We start from the raw sequence: 17,097 nt of genomic DNA on the forward strand, positions 1-17,097 counted from the left end.
ATTGGGTTTTTCCCTAGAGTGGGGTTTTCTCCTGATAGTGTGCCTGGTCTTGTGTACTTTTCTATTTGTTTCTTGGCATTAGTCCTGATGATAAGAAAAGATAATTAGAAATAACAACTAATAATAATGAAAAACATCACAAGATAATGTCATAATAAGAGAAATCGTTCTAACTACCACTCTTGGATTTCTGCCAATGCAAGTAGATTAGGGATTAATTCCTCTTTCTTGATAATTACTTGTGAGTTATGTTGGATTATTTTACTTCTTTATTATCTTATCTTTCATTACCATATTATGTGTGTACGAAGATCACAAAAACACAAGACACAAGATGTAGGCACTATATTAGGGCAAAACCCCCTCGAGGGGAAAACCCAGTCAAAAATTATCTTCAATATTTTTCTTTGATATTCTTCAACCTAGACATAGACCAAACCTTCCCTCCACACCAAGTCAGCCCTTCTAGATCTTTGACCCCTTTGCAGCAACACTTCCACCCCAACAACTTCGACTATGCAAGAACTTACAACATCAGGCAACAACACTTGGAATACTTCGATCTTCCAAACTAGGGCATGAAATACAAAGAGAGAGAGTAGCACCAAAACTTCGATTTATTCCTTGTCTTTGACCTTGACCCAACTCACACTCTTTTTGGCTTCCTAGATTCACTTTGCACTTTTTCTGACTTCTAGAGAGATTTCAAATTAGCTTGAGATGAGATGCTCCAAATGAATTCAATCTCCTTCCTTTCATAGGCTCCCGGTGAGGTTGCATAGGTTTCCTTTAGGACGACTTGATCTCCATTAGGCCAAATTGGTGTGGAGGTTACATAAATCATATTTTACTCAATAATATACCTTTTTACATGATTCCAAAGCCTAAAAAGGGTCTCTTTAATTGTACAATGACTATATTGACTCAATATTAATCCTATGAGTCCACAATGGGGACTTTGAATAATATAATGATGACCCAAGCATGAAACCCATGCTTTGATAAGTCATTGATACAATAATATTTTTTTTTTCCTTTTTCTTTTGACAAGTACATTACATAATGACTCAAATACATTTATGAAGACCAAACCTAGTTACATTCTTCAACACTCTCAGCCCCCGCGAAATTATTTTGCACCATTGGAGTAACAAGCACCACCTGAAAGAAACTTGTAAAATAGCCCCTTAATGATCCAGAATCAACTCCCCAAATTCTCTCTTAGGGTGACACTCGAAGTTCACTGAAGGAAGAGTTGGAATTTCTTCTTGGAAATTCCTTGTGCTAAACAAAATGGTTGTCTTGGCTAAAAAACTCAAGAGAACTAAGCTTTGAATTGTAAAATGACCTAAAGATAATCCACAAAATGAGTCCATCCTCCTTTTATAATTTCTCCTCATGCCTCTAGACTCCTTTTTTTAATATTATTTTATTGGTGGGGGCCACTTTCCACTAAGTCACTTTTGCCACCATTTAATAAAATAATAATTTGTTGTTATTCTTCGATAAAATAATACTAGCCACCTTTCTCCAATACTATTTTCCCCTTTTTTATTAATGTTACTAAAATTGGGCAAAATTCCTTAGTGACTCCCCATGCTCACAAAATTTGGGATATTACAGTTCTCCCCACCAAAAATTGCTTGTCCTCAAACAATGCTCGAATAAGCGCTCCCTCTCTTTGTTGACCCAACTGTCACTGCAAACAATGCTGAGGTCCCAAATGTGCCACTGAGTCACCTTGAATGCGTGTACCATCCTTTCATAATTGAATCCCTCGATACCAGGGTCCGATGCACATCCTTTATCATGAATCGATGCAGTCTTGGTCATACTTTGCCTCACAAACCAAAGGGGGGATCAATGCTTGACATGTTTCAGAATTGAATGTTTCACATTCAACCGATCAAACTAAAGAAGCATCTCCAAAGTAAAGAACAAAATATTCCTTATAAATTTGGTTAAAGAATATTTTTTCATCTATAGCATGAGAGTAGGAAGCATTTCCAAGATTTAAAGAGGGGACATCTCTTTCAAGTTCATTAAAGAACAAATCATCACCCTCCATGTCATCATAGGGGCTTTCATCATCAAGAATCAGTTCCTCACAAGAAAGGACTTATTTAGAGGGTTCATTAAAGGAAAAATCATCTCCCATGTCATGAAAGGACTCTTTACCATCAAATTTCAACTCATCTTCATCATACTTGTCATAAATAAAATTGCTACTAGGATAAAAAATGTTGAAGTCAACTTTAGGTTCATGGTAATCATCATATATAGGAGGCATTAAGGAATGAATATTCATTCATATCATGAAATCATTCTTGGTGACTAAGATTAGACCTATCTTCATCCGAATCATCATAATTTACATTGTCATTGGGATAAAGAGAATTAAGATCAACTTTAAGTTCACGATTATCATTGCTTATGTGAAGTTTACGATCTTCTTGAAAAATCAAGTTGTCAAATCGATACTTATGATATAGGGTTTCTTCTTCAGTCATACAGAGAGCATGAACAAACTCCTCACATGGATCGAGAGTTGCAAGTTGAAAACCCATATTCTCCCATCCATCGAAAGAGACTTGATTTTCCTTCTCTAATTTATACTGCCTCTTGGCCTTATGGAAAATTTGGCAAGTTGAAGGGTTATGGGTACTCTCATAGAAACTACACTAGAATTAAAAATGCGGAAAGTCGGGAAAATTATTGATGAATTTTTTGAAAAGGCAGAGCTAGCAAGAATAGGGTTCTAATATTCTATTCCTCCAAAGAGAATAAGGCGAAACAAGTGGGAGGTAATATGAAGGTCATAAAATCCCATTGATCGACACAATCAAGGAATTCGTTAACATGGTCATGGGAAGAATCTGAAGAAAGACCAGTAAAGATGGGGCAAAGATGCCATGGCAAGAATTCGACCAAGACTTGGAAAGAATTGCACCATATGCTTTCTAAAAGACAAACCAAGGGGAGAAAACATAATTGTCCCTAGTAAAATCACCAAAATATGTTAATGATTGTTTATGTTAATTAAACATTAATAACTCAACTCCTCGAATCTCACTAACTCAACGATATAATGAGACAGGGTGCTCTATATTTGTTGCAGGCACCGTATAATCAATAGTTCCTTAATGTCAAGCCTTTTGAAGCGCGTTCTTGGTCAACAACACAAACTATGATGCTGAATTTTTTTTCCCAAATCGTGATTCTCTTTGAGAGGGTCCCACATACTAGATTAATCTGTGTTATTAGCTTCAATTTTTAGAGGTTTAGTAGAGAATAATTGATTGGGGGAGACTGTAATGACTTGCAAATCTTTTACAAATATTGACAATCGTCAACAAATTCCTTGGGGAGTTTTGGACAACCTTGTGGAGAATGATGGACACCAAGCTGAAGAGGAGTTCTTCTTTCCATCCATAGATTGACAGACATACATAGGTCATCAAGAAGACAATGGCTCATTTTCTCTAAGGGTACTCCAACAAGCATCCTAAGTTGTGGGATGAATAGATACATTATTCCAGCATGCATAGAACTAATGCTTGCACTCTTGCACCCAAAGTTCACCATTTGAGACATGCTTTGGGTACTTGCCAAAGTCACCCTTAGATTTGGTCTTTGGAAAATATGTGGATGAACGAAGTGATGCAAACAAGGATCTCAAGTTCATTCAGAAGATCTAGATGATACATCAGGTGGTGCAAGAATATTTTTAGAAGAGTCATTTATAATATAAATCCAGACATGACAAACATAGAGTTGATCATCAATTCAAGGTTGGAGATCGAGTATAGCTTCACATCAACAAGGACAAGTTGAAGGGAGAAGGAAAGAAGCTCAAGCCAATCATATATGGTCCATTCACCATCTTGGAGAAAATTGGTTCAAATTCTTTTCACCTTGATCTTCTAGCTTATATGTAGATGGATTCCATGGTCAATATAGAGAAATTCAAACTCTATGAACTTCCCATGATCATGGATTCAGAGGAGAGTGTTCAAGTTCCATCAATAGATGAATTTTCTCTAGAGTAATTGGATAAGTTAATCGAAGACATCAGCCTAGATAGAGGGATAAGGACTTCATGACGAGGTGATGTGGAACACCTTCGAGTGGGTTTCAAGGAAATGCATCCAAGCAAGGCACGATGGATCAAGAAGGAGAAAATGAGGGAGAAATTCCCTCACCTACATGTTGATTGATAAGTATTTTGGAGACCCAAAATCTTCTCAATGGGGAGAATTGATCGAGGATGATACAAAAAGGCTCAAAATTCGAAGTCTTTAAATCTCAGCAAAAATGGCACCAAGTCATAGAGCTCATTGATACCTTTCCAAAGGCATGAGTGACACCTAAAATGGACTCAATATGAAGAAGTTATGGTCTTCTAAAGTTTTGTGGTAGAAGAAAAAATAAGGGCACTGACAGTGCCATGTGGCACCACTACAAGAGGACATGTGGCATTCGGTCAACATGCAAAGTTAACAAGTGAGATCCATAACTGACACTTGGCCCGATCCAACGATGCCACATGGCACCCCAAATTTGGCCAATTTGGCTAAGGTCTAAATCCATTGGAATAGAAAAATGGTGCGGTTTATATATATAGTTGTATCAAATTGTGGAAAAAGGGGGGGGGGGGGGGGGGGCAAAGCCCACGAAATATGGTGGCTCTGCCAATATCAGTTGACTCCAACCAATTTTAAACCACTTCCAAGTTGATACATAACTGAATATTTGAAAATGGGGAAGCCCAAAATCTTGACCCTGGGACTTGCCCCCATTGATTGAAATTTAAATATAGGCCACCAACCAATTCGCCCATAGGCGGGATTTGGTAGCTATGTCGCCAAAAAATGATTTAAGCTATGAATATTCATTTGACTGTGTCCAACCACGAAGAGAGAGAGCGTCGAACGATGGATCGATGAGTGGCAAGCCATAGTTCCACGCCCAAAGAAAGAACAAATTTGGAAGAAGATTCCATGGGGGATATTCTGAGTTGTTGTGGCACAATTTACAAGGTAGAGATTCTTCGAGGGGCCCTGCAATGAAGGTGAAAAAACCATATGAAGTTTATAGTCAATTTTCACAAATTTTCGAAATGAATCCATTAGTGTTGTTAAAATTCATATTTGAGCAGTGTATTTTTGGGTCATCCCTAGATTTGAGGTATTTCTGTCTTTTGCCATCATTTTACTGAGATAATATAAAATGCCTCTCCATTAGGAGCAGGGCCCGGACACATAATCTCATATTTGACAAACTTTGTTATCAAATCTAGGTACACGTGTCTTCATTGTCATTTCTTCATGTGTTTGCTTCTTCATGTTTGATTGCACATATGGTTGTTTCATGCTCTTTATGAAATTCATTTTAAAGTCATCGAAGTAAAGATCCTAGATCACTATGTACATTAAAGTAATAAAATGACAATTCGCTTTTTTGTATTTATTAAAAAGGATGAAATTTGTAATATGTGGAAGTACGAAAAATTAATAGCACCTAGTTATTGAACTAAAATGAAACATCTTGCCCCTAGGGTGAAACTCAATTGGTGATGACCATGTTATGAAGTATTATGTAAAGTACATGATCCAAGGTTTAAATCCCTCTGATTAGCCCATGAGCCATGTGTGGTTCACCTATAAGCTATAATGATAGCTATTGAAATTGACTCAATATCATGTGAATATGAACTTGACCCAATTGCTGATTCCTCTAGTTAATATATATATATATATAATTAAAAATTTATTAACTTGCCATTTAGGATGTATAAAAAAAATACCTTAATATAAAATTAAAAATTTGTTGAAAGATTTGATAATGAGTGTTATATGGAAAATAAACATATGAATATTATACTTATGATTCTCCCCATATAACTCAACCGACCAACACAATTAGATATCAAAGTTATCTCATTCAAACACAATTATATATGAAAGTTATCTCATTCAATGGTCGACATAAGAAGATTATAATATTAGAGAACAAAGATACAAAATATAAATGAAAAGGGGATGAATCTCAACGTACATGCTTTTCGAGAATTGAGAATATAATGAAGCAAAAGCTTAGCATAAGCAAATTGTAGCTTGTTATTTTAAGTAAATCCAACCATTCATGATTTTATAGCATGGTTTTTTTCTATATACATGATTGAAAATTCATGAGGATTTTAGGCCTAGGAATTTCCATTTATTCTTATAGCTTACGAGTGAGATAACGATAAAATCCACAATATAACTGAGTGTTTCAATTAAAGGGTTTAAAGTTAAGAAAAATAAATAAATTTATAGCCCCGAATGTGTTTATTTATGCGGGTCTTAAATGATATTAATATAAAATATTTTTTTTTGCAAAAATGTTTTCAGTGATAATGGAATGTTTTTGATATTTTAATTTAAGTGGTATAGTTATTTTTAATTTCAATTAGCCTTACTTAATTTTATTATTATTATTATTATTATTATTATTTTTATTTTTATGTCGTTCACAAATTTTGAAGATTGGCAATCACTACGTTCACGAAATATTGTATTAGATTAATCTACTTAAAATGATTAATTCTTGTTAATTCAACCACAGAGCCTGACCTCGAGAGTGTCGAAAGAATTGAACCCGTAAAGTGTTTTAATGATAAAGATTCAATCAATTGAATTAACCTTCACAACTATTTTTTTCAATTAATTATATTTATATGAATTTGAAGATTTTCACTATTATTATTATTATTGGAAACATAATTTTTTATGAATTATGATAATTTAGATTATTTATTTGTGAAAAAAACCCAAAAGTTACAAGGAGATGAATTTAAATATGTTGGAAACATGAATGTGAAAAACTGAATTATTTAATTGTAAAAATAATGTAAAAATTACAAGTAAAAATGAAGAGTCATGAATTCCAAATTCATTAAAATATCATATAAATGAATATTGTATTGTATCTCAAGCTTTATATTTCTTTTAATTTTATAAATCTATCCTTGCTTAGAAATCTCTTTGCCATTTTGAGCTTATTTTCACTTTCCATTGTTTCCTTGGTGCTAGTTCACTCCAACAACCATTTCATTTGTGCTTAGTCGCGTCCAATTTTTGTATTTGATTCCCTCAATCTGATACTTTCAAGCTCTCTTCAACACGAGACATTTTTTGTCCTCGATCCTTGAAATGGTCGCATCCTTTCCTTTAGTATAAAAATACTAAGCTTTTGAGATCCTTTGACACCTTGGTAACATTATCGAATTTCCCATTGTATTGGTAATGTTGACGCATAATTTGATGAAAATTTGTAAATATGTAAATATAAAATAAGAATATGGAAAGACCTTGGAAGGTGAATCACAATGGTAACTACTTATTTGTATTTAATTACCTTTTATTTAATGAAAGTAATCATTTCGAGGAGTTAACTTCCTAGCCTGACATGGTATTTTTCAAAACGAAAAATATGTTTTCCTTTCATTAATAAAAAGAGAGTACATTCTCTTAGATTCCATACATATGCTTCCTTGGCTGTGACAATATCTCTTTTCCCATATAATTTATACAAAGTTTTCATTAATACCCATACCAATGTCTTTGTTTGCATATTCTCCCTATCTTATCTATTCATGAGTAGCTATGTTCTATTAATCCACAAAAATAGAAATCAGTTCCCTAATCAATATTGTTTTCAACATTTTCACCAGCCTAATAAGGAACAACCTTTTACAACAAAATTCTGTGATAAAATCCTAATTGGTGTTAATACACCTTGTGTTCAAGAGTTTGTCCTGTACATATGCCGCATAATAATACTTACCTACTTCTGAGTCGATTCCCCTCTTTGAAAGTATATCAACAATCTGATTTTGTTTTCTATAGATATGTGTGTATGTAATGCTATAAAAGGAGGACTCTAGGATCCCGATGCGTCTCATCCAATTAGACAATATATGTGGGTTGAAAAGAGTGTAATATTTGACCCAATTAATAATACTCTTGGCATCACCATGAACACAAATTCTTTCCAACCCCAACCATTTTGCAAAGTTAAGGACGCCCTAGAGCGCAATGATCTCAACTCTACTATTTGTCCCCCTTCCTCCCTGCCACCAAAAGTGATAGATTCGCCTGGACTCCAATATAATGACAACACCACATCCATACCTTCTTTGTTGACCAATCCCATAAAAAAAACCCCTGGGGTATATCCCATTAATGTTCTTGTGTAAATGCTTCCTTGTTTTTACCATGATCTTCTTTGGACCAATCTCAGAAAAATAAGTGATGGTCTTTAATACCACCTCCCAAACCACCGGTTTCTTATGTTCAAACAACCAAGCATTTTGACTTCGCCATATGGCCCAGATGACATAGAAGGGAGAGAGTGATATTTAGGCTTGGCCTTAGACCATGTGGTAAAAAAGTTCTCAAGAGTATGTTGCGTTCTCAATTGTTCCAGCATAAGAAAGGCCATCACCCCAGTCCATACCTCCTTGGTGAACGAACACCCAATGAATAGGTGGTTTGCCTCCTCATCATGCATCTTGCACATGGAGCATATTCCTGGCCCTTGATAACCTCTTCCCTGCAAATTATCCCACATGATCACTCTTTTGTGAATAGCCAACCACCCAAAGCAAAGGAGTTACTTTGGTATCTCCCACCCCCACGCTACCTTGTACCAAGTGTTGAATATGAAGGTTTTTTCCATTAAAGGAAGATTATTGTATATATCCTTGACTTTTGGGGACCCATACTTTGTTTGGCCTTCCCATTTCAAGTTGTCTTTGCCTTCACCAATGTATGTACCAACCAAATATAGGTTTGTGATGAATGCTTCCCATTCAATGGCCATGTTCTCAGTCAAACCAATGTCTATATCCCTCAGCCAAGACGGATGTGTAATGAAATGATTGTTCCTGATAACGATATGTGCAAAGTTGAAGATACCCTTTTCATGTAGAGAGTTAATGAGGGAAATCGAAAGTGTGTGATTTCCATCGAAACCCTTTATTGCATCCAGGCCATCCTCCACCTTGTTACCATCCCCAATTTCCCATCTCATATGCCCCAACATCCAATGACTATTTTTCATCATGCTCCTCCATATATATGAGGCTCCATTTATCCTTCTTGCCCCCATCCTGAAACATGTCGAGATGCCTTGACCCTTCATGTACTTATCTATGATTATTTTCCCCCATATGCCTTTATCGCTAGAAGCCCTCCATAAATTTTTATGATTAAGGCACAATTAAAGTTGTGAGTATTCAGAATACCCCCCCCCCCTATCAGTCTAGCAATGGCCTTCCACCTTACCAGGTGAATCTTCCCCTTCAACTCCATACTAGACCAGATGAATCTCGCCATTATCTCATCAATCTTATGACAAACCTCCATAGGTAACAAAAACAGGTGCATCCAGTACACCAAAATGTTTTGAAGGACAGATCTGACTAAGGTCAAACACCCACCAATGGAAAGCCATTTATGTGCCCACCCTGTGAATTTGTTGTTGAATCTGTCGAGTAGCCAGGCCTAGTCTTTGTTGTTATATCTATTTGCCTTTAGTTGGAACCCGAGATATTTAATGCCCTCTTCCAAACTGTTCGTAGAGATCTCGAACAAGTTGCAAATCTCCCTGCACCTAGGGTCGTTAATGTCTTATGTGGTCAATATTGATTTGTTAGTACCCATGCAGAGGCCCGATGCCTCACTAAATAATCAGATGATTTGGTGGATTATCTTCCAATCATCATTATCGTTCATGCCCCCAAATAATAGGTCGTTGAAAAACAAAATATGAGTGACCTGCATATTCTTAGAAACCTTCACTCCCTTGATGCTACCACTATCTTTTGCCTCTCTCATCTTATGACTCAAACAATCCATAAGCAAAATAAAAAGGAGTGGCGATAATGCACATCCTTGACGGAGGCCTTGGAATTCCCTGAAAAATCTGGTGGGGAAACCATTAATAATGATGGAAAAATTAGTCTATTGTATACATCCCATTATCTAGCCTCTGTTACTGGTGGAGATACCCACCTTGTGCAATACCATTCTCAAAAACTCCTAGTCTATACAATCATATGCCTTTATCAAATCCACCTTAATCAAGCTTGCTTGCCTTTTCCTAACCTTCATGGAATGCAAACATTCCTGTGCTATGCCTATTTCATCCTGTATTTGTCTGCCATCCAAAATTCCAAATTGTTCTAGTGAAATGTATGTAGAAAATGTCTTCTTAATCTGCATTGCTATCAGCTTTGAAATGATCTTATATAATGCATTACAGAGTGAAATAGGTTTGTAGTCAATTAAAGAGTTCAGATGGTCCTTCTTTGGGATTAATGTAATAAATGTAGCATTCAATGCCTTCCTAGTCTGACATGGTATAAGAGCATAGGTCCCCCATTTCTGTCCTGCTTAGTAACTCTTCTGCAATTTCTCTTTGTTTAGCCTATCTCTCCCTGATAGAAACTCTACCTTTTGTCTCTACATTCTGACTCTATTGATTCCTTGAGACATTCTCTTCCATTGTAACGTCGATTTTTGTCCATGTGCACTTTTCCTAATATCACCAAATGAGATTGCATGCTTGCTGGTAACGTAATGAAACACATTGTTGCTCTGTACTACATACACATTGCATTGACTCTTACGAGTTCTGACTGTTAGGAATTGAATGGTCAAGTGAAGGTGACTACAATGGGAAAAACGACATCGATGTGATTGTGTGTTGTTGCATCTAGCTTCACGATCCAACACACAACCATTAGGGATTGCAAGATTCGTAAATGAAGAGGTGATTTATCACATAACTCTAATTACCAATGCTTTTAATGCCTTAAAGAAGTTGAAAGATTTATATGACTCACACTCTAAGCTTGAGGTAGTCCATTTGATGATTAAACTCTTCAACCCGGAGTTGAAAGATGATGATCCCCTTGCCCTAGCCTCTAAAATTAGAGCTATCATGCATGATGTAGAAGCCACTAGAGTTAAAATGGACATTCCTCTCACAACTTTCGTCAAGGCACTATATCCCACATATTCTCACTATCTTGAATCCTTACAAGCTAGTGCCCAACTTAAGGATATTACTTTTGACACTCTTGTGGAGAAGTTTGCAGAAAGAGAGAAATATTTTGGGAAGAGGAAGACAACTTCTTAGTCTTCTAAAGAAGTTGTGTGCCTTGCATAGAAAGAGAATAATTAGACACAAGATTCTTCTAGAGGAAGAGGTGGCATAAGAGGATGTAGAAAGAAGAATAAAAGAGAGAAGGGGGGGAAGCATTATCAAGGAGGAAGACCTAATATCCATTGTATTCTCTGAAACAGAGATGGATATGATGCATCCACATGCAAACTCTCTTGGGACATAATCCAACAAGAAAGAAATGAACAAAAAGGTAAAAAACTATATCCAAGGAAAGGTAAAACACCTTAATTTTCTCATTATATTATGGCACATTATAATATTGAAGTAATTGAAGACTTATTTAATACTTTATTTTCTTCATCGAAAGATGCATTGTTGCTTGATATAAGTGCAAATTGTCACATGAATTTTTAGAAAGATTTTTTTTGAATATTTAGTGACAATGTAGATGGAGCAATCTACTTTGCTAACAAGTCAAGACTCAAGCCATCCAGACTTGGCACCATCAGGTTCAAACTACCTGGACTCCCTGACTTTCTTCTACATGATGTTCTCTACCTCTCATAGTTGTGAGAAACTTACTATCTCTGGTTCACATCCGCTAGCAAGGACACTCCATTCACATGTTTGATGGCAAAGTTGAGGTGAAAAAAGCATCATACAACACACTTGTCATGATGGAAATAGAAGAAGAAATACTCTTGAAGTTGCAAGGAACATTTTCTCATGCACATAAGTACACATACAATTCTTAGCATAATGAAGGTACATTTCCATCTAGTCTCTTATGGCATGCAAGATTTGGAAATATGAATTATGGAAGTCTTCATTTATTGAAGAGAAATGGTGTTATTAGGTTTCCAACCATTCCTAGGAAAGTGAATCAATGTGATGCTTGTATCTTAGGAAAACACAACAAACAGCCATTTCATGATTCTGTTTCCAGAGCACGTAGAAAGATTGATCCAATTCATTTTGATTTGTGTGGCCCTATGCTTGTTCCTTTTGCAAATGGAAATAAATATATGGCGACTTTTATTGATGACTACACCAGAATGTGTTCGATATATTTGTTGAAGAATAAATTTGAAGCTTTTGAAACTTTCATACATGGATTAAAAATTATGCACAATCTCATATTGGCTCTATTCATACTGATAATGCAAAAGAATATACTTCAAATGACTTTGAAAACTATCTTCACCAACATGAGATTCAACATCAAACAACTGTTCCTTATAATCCTCAACAAAATGGTGTAGCTCAAAGATTGAACAGAGCTATATTAAACATGGTTCGTTCAATGATGTTTTTAAAAAATGTAAAGTTGATATTCTGGGATGATGCAGTCATATGTGTAGTGTAAAAAAAAACAAATGTCCATATCATACTCTCAAAAATGATAATCTTTATCAAATATGGCATGGCCACATTCCTTCTGTAAGGCATCTTAGTTTTTTGGTTCCATCTTCTATGCCTTGATTTATAAGGAACAAAGAAGCAAATTTGGTGCAAGGAGTTAAAAGTGTATCTTCTTGGGGTACTTAGATACCTCCAAATCATATCATCTCTATAATGAAGTAAATAAGAAGTTTTTAATTCTAGAGATGTCATTTTTCTTGAATCTTCCAAGACTGATATTGTTGTTGAGCGACAACTTGATCGCTTGGACAGATTTAGACCAATTTCTTTTTCAAGAATTTGATAATGAGATTCCACATCTTGAAGGGGGGATCCCTATCATGGATCCATCTATGGAATCTCCTTCTGAAGCACTCTCTCCTCCTCATGAAGTTCTAGTCACTTCTTTAGATCAAGAAAAAACTTTTAGTGATGTGATTGAGAGGATTGGATGGCTAAATCTTGATTCAGCCCTAACTTAGTCAATAGAACAACTTGGACCATCTCATAAATTTCCTCCAAAATAGCTCACTAAGACACTTGAAAATGTTCATCCCAATGAGGTTAGAAAGACAAGAATGAGAAGTTCCACCAAACAAAATGGAGGTGATGTAGATGATTCTAATTTAGTTGTTGATACATATGTTTATTATAATTGTGAATTAAATTTGTTTACTAATTTTGAACCAACTTCCTTTAACGAAGTTGCTTCTCATGATGAATGGAAAGAAGCAATGCATAAAGAGTATTATGCTCTCATAAAGAATGGAACCTAGAAGCTGGTGAACCCTCCATTTGGAACCAAACCAATTGGTTGCAAGTGGGTCTTCAAGAACAAATATAAATTATATGGCTCACTTGACAAACACAAAGCAAGGCTCGTGGCAAAGGATTTGCATTGAAAAAAGGGGTCGATTATGAGGATATATTTTCCCCCATAGAAAAATGGACCAACATCTAGGCTCTCCTTGCCTTGGCAACTCAGAATGGATGAAAAGTCCATAAAATGGATGTAAAAAATACTTTAAAGAATGGAGATATGAAAGAAAATGTTTTTATGTCTCAACCATAAGTTTTTGTTGTGAATGGAAAAGAGCATAAAGTATGTAAGCTTATCGAATCAGCTTATCGAATCCTTGTACAGCCTCAAACAAGAACCACGAGCCTGGTATGAGAAATTGACTAAGCATCTTCTAAAACTAAATTTCAAACACTTTAATCTTGATGATGCAACTTTATTTGTCAAGAAAGTTAACAAAAATGTTGTGTATCTTGTGGTATACGTAGATGATCTATTGATAATGGGGAACAATGAAAATTATATTGTATCCATCAAAAAGAATTGAAGAAAGGATTTGAGATGACAGATTTTGGATATGTTCACTATTATTTGGGTATTGAAGTAACCCAACATCATAAATATATATTTATCTTTCAAAAGAAATGCAATGGAGATTTGTTGAACAAATTTGGTATGGTTGAATGAAATCCCTTTTCCACTACAATGGAACAAAATTTAAAGCTCACATCTAAAGAAGGAAATGAATTTGAGGATGAAACTAAGTATAAACAACCTATAGGAAGTCTTATCTACCTCACCACTACCAAACCAAACATTTCATTTGTTGTTGGAATCCTTTCTAGGTTTATGCAAAAGCCTTGTGAGGGTCATTGGTCTACTGCAAAAATAGTTCTAAAGTACTTGAAGGGAACTCAAGACTTTGGACATAAATATACAAAGGTGGATGACTTCAGTTTTATTAGATACTTTGATTCAGAATTTGATGGAGATAAGGAAAATGGAGTTTCTATTTCAGGTTATATTGTGAGTCTTGGATCAGGGGCTATTTCTTGGAGGTCACACAAACAATCAGTTCTAACAAATTCCACAACAAGAGCAGAATATGTGGCAACTGCAGAAGAAACCATGGAGATTGTGTGGCTCAGGAAAATTCTTGAAGATTTGCATGAGAAACAAGTGCACTCTACTTCTCTGCTAATTGACAATACTTCTACAATTAAATTGGCCAATAATCCAAAATTCCATGATCGAAGCAAGCATATCAATACAAAGTATTATTTGATTTGAAATCATGTTGAGGCCAAGACCATGCACCTACGCCATTGTTCTATGAATGAGAAAATTGTAAACATCTTCACCAAAGCACTTCAAAGAGAAAAGTTTGAAAGATTCATAATGATGTTTAGACTTACAAACATCCCTTCAGATTAAAAGGGGAATGTTAACACCTAAGACTCCAAGATTGGATGAAAACTTGTAAATATGTAAATATAAAATACCTAATCCTCCAAGTTTGAGCGAAAACTTGTAAATATGTAAATAAAAAATAAGAATATGGAAAGACTTTGGAAGGGGAATCCAAATGATCACTATTCATTTGTATTTAATTACCTTCCACTTAATGAAAGTAATCCATTTGAGGAGTTATCTTCCTAGTCTGACAGGTACAACAGACATGAAAATTGGCTCTGTAACCATAGACATAGACATGACTCCTTTAATCTAGTTAAGTTTACAATCTTACAATCTTCTGGTGCTTCCGATTTGTTCTTGACCCCCCACTACCTAAGCTGTTAATGCTCTCACCTGTGAGGTTTCGAAGACTATGCAATGAACACTGTATGAAATCAATCTGTCCAAAATCTAAGCTTGAAATCTTCAGATCCATCATTCCAAAATCTAAACTTGATATCTAACTCCATGATATTGCCTACTTGGAGTTGTTTCCCTTTCGCTCCATTTTCTCTGTAGTTTTCCACACAAAACTATAGCATTTGAAAAATGAGTGGGAGACATCTATTTGGAGAATACGCAAAAGATGTAGCCCTGCAAATTCGTTGGAACCCTGCTGGAGAGATTTTACGGGAAATCACCACCATTGTGGATAATAAATAAATTATTACTGGGATTTTGGTCATGGCAAATCGTGAATCGGTTCTCTATTTTCTGAAGGACAGGGGAGGGGTTTAAATCGAAAACACAGTGGAAAGGGACAATAATTCTTCTCCATCTTCATTTTCTGACCGATCTCTTTAGTGCAAGCTCTCTCTGGCGTGAAATATATGGTATGTTTCTATGGTATTTTCATTAAAGGAACTGGATGGCAGGAGTATTTTTGTTGTCAACTAAAGCTAGAATTTTTATGGGATGAGAAATGAAGGTGTAGTTCTGAGGAATATTCGTAAGAAATAGTCTATTAATGTGATTTTGATTACTCATATCATTCTCCATCTTGTTAGTGGTCGCTATTGTTACAAGGAAATTGAAATCATTGGTTTGTGCTTTGTATTCTTTAACCCTTCATTTTTCTTACAGAAAGGGGTTTGACAGAGAGAGGAACTACACCATGTTCAATCACATCATTTGTGTGTTCTGTTGTTCCTAATGCAATATTTGTTAAATCCCAAGCTAGCTTCGGTGTGTCTCCCTTCGCATGAAATCAACTATGTAAGGAAGAATTCTTGTTCTGATTACAACATCAATTAGATGATTATTGTCCAGCGCAACAAATTCCGAAACTGGGTAGTAGATTTGAGTAGTTGTATTGGATCTTCAGACGTAATTGCGATTCTCGATGATAAATGTGGTTGATTATTGTCAAAGACAAGTCATCCACGTGAACAACGTGGGTTGTATTGGCCTATGAGTGAGTTCCCACACAGGATCAATTGATGGGAACTATAAATGATTTGTCGATGTCGAGGAGCTGGGCATCAGAGAGCTTGTTGATATGGGCCATTTGGGACTCGTTGGAATTGGGCAGTTGACTTATATTTGCCAAGGTCTGGTAATTGGTTTGGGCTATGTATTACATAGGCCTGGCAGGTCTATTTTTGGTCAGTGCAGGTGTAGCCGTAAGCCATAATAGGAACTATTTGTGGTTTCTGCCTGATTTGTCCACTCAAAGAATTTTGAGCCATTTATATGCCATCCTTATATTTTTCTTGATTCCCTAAGAATCCAAGTTGGTATTCACATTTTTTCTCAATATGGTGTCAATTTTTTAAGTTGGCAATTCTAGAGTTTGCATGTTAAGCTTTTTTTCATTGGGTTCCTAAATAATTTTTAATGTCTAGAATTGAATTTATAAGATATATCCATGTCTCCTCGAAGTCAAAGTAGTTTTAATGAAGTAAATTATAACAAAAGAGTCATCATTTCAAACTAATTCTTGTTCAAAATAATTTTCTTTTTGAGTTTGATAATTTTTTTATCAAAACTGGTCTTGGATATGAAAGGAGAATCACCTTTCATATTTTAGACTACTCTAAACTAATATAGTTTCAGAGTCTTCAATTATTTTATGAAAATTCATCTTCACTTGCTCCACTTCCACATCAAATTCTCAAATGCCAACATTGTCATCAAGTTGGCTACACGAAATATCAGTGTTGTGATCTTCATCCTTGTGAGTGTCATGACAAACATACTCATCATTCAAACATATTTCCAGTCACAAGAACCCTGCAAAAGAAAATAATAACTTTGGATGGATC

Source organism: Pinus tabuliformis, chromosome 6 (assembly GCF_031772625.1).
Source record: "Pinus tabuliformis cultivar Carrire ecotype Pingquan chromosome 6, CPIR1, whole genome shotgun sequence".
NCBI lineage: Eukaryota > Viridiplantae > Streptophyta > Pinopsida > Pinales > Pinaceae > Pinus > Pinus tabuliformis.